The following is a 1,286-nucleotide window of genomic DNA, read 5'->3' on the forward strand; positions in this document are numbered from 1 at the left end:
CTATATATTAGTGTGTGCGTGTGTGTATATCTATCTATCTATCTATCTATCTATATCCCAAGCTTTCAAGAGCTGAAGTTCATTCCATCAGATGTTATGTGACCATCATCAAACATGATGGAAAGAGATACGAGAAATACATAACTCTTTCCTAGTCCCCACTTTCCTAGTTCCCACTATTTCAAGAGTCCTTTGCTAGCATCTCCCAAATTCACAACAGGGAAGAATCTCCCACTAGCTTTCCTTGTTCACATGTCCCTTTTTTTGCTTAGTCTGACATCACATCCTTCATTGCTAATTCACTTGGTCTCACAGGGATACTTTTGGATGTGTGCTCGTGGTGTTGTGCACACATTTATATATAAGATACAGCAATTGGTGGTGTGGCAGAGCAGCTAAGGTGTTTTGAATTACTTCTGAGGTGTGAGCCCAACCTTTGTCTCTGGACTTGTGGTAGAGGTCACCCCAGATGTCCTAGCTGTAAACAGGTACTAAACCACTGAGCTGGCAAGTCAAAGGTGGTTGGACATGATGCCAGCCACATCACATCCTTGCATATTGTTGGCTACAGGAACTGAACAACATTAACCACCCTAGCACTATAAGCTGTTAACTCAGGTGAACCACTGATTTTTTTTTTTTTTTGGTCCCTTTGGTGCCCACTTCATCAGAGGATTTAGGGGAATGTTACCTGAATCTTATCCCCTCAGCACAACAGCAACTAACAGTTGCTAGAACTACTTCTAAACATTGGGGAAATGATATATTTCTGGTTCTCATCAAACTCAACGATAAGAGAACCATTTAGGTTCAGACTTTCAAACTAAACTCACAGGGACTGAACCTAGACTAGATAAAAGTTTCAGAAAGTTATTAGCTGCCGAAAACAGGGCATTCAAATATAACCATCGTGTAATATTGACTGTCAACTCTATGAAACAAATCTTCACTCAGCACACACACTGTGGTGAAACCTGGTAGGGGCACAGCAGCATTATGCTAACTTTTTTAAGAGAGAAAAGGAAGAAAAATACTATATCCAGTACGAGATACACAGGATAGGACAGGAGTAGTTTCCCATGCTTATATATGTTTTCCATTCAGAACAATATCTTTTGTTTTATTTTGTTCAAATGAAGCTTTAAAATTCATACGTTAGCATCTTTTGCTCTCTCTTTTTCTCTTCAAAAGATTTTAAAATCTCATGTGGCTGCCACCTTCTTTTGCTTCAATTTGAAATGAATTGGTAATTAAGCTAAATGCTATAAAAACATCAATTAGATTCC

The sequence above is a fragment of the Alligator sinensis genome, unplaced genomic scaffold (genome assembly GCF_000455745.1).
Source record: "Alligator sinensis unplaced genomic scaffold, ASM45574v1 scaffold141_2, whole genome shotgun sequence".
In the NCBI taxonomy this organism is placed as follows: Eukaryota; Metazoa; Chordata; order Crocodylia; family Alligatoridae; genus Alligator; species Alligator sinensis.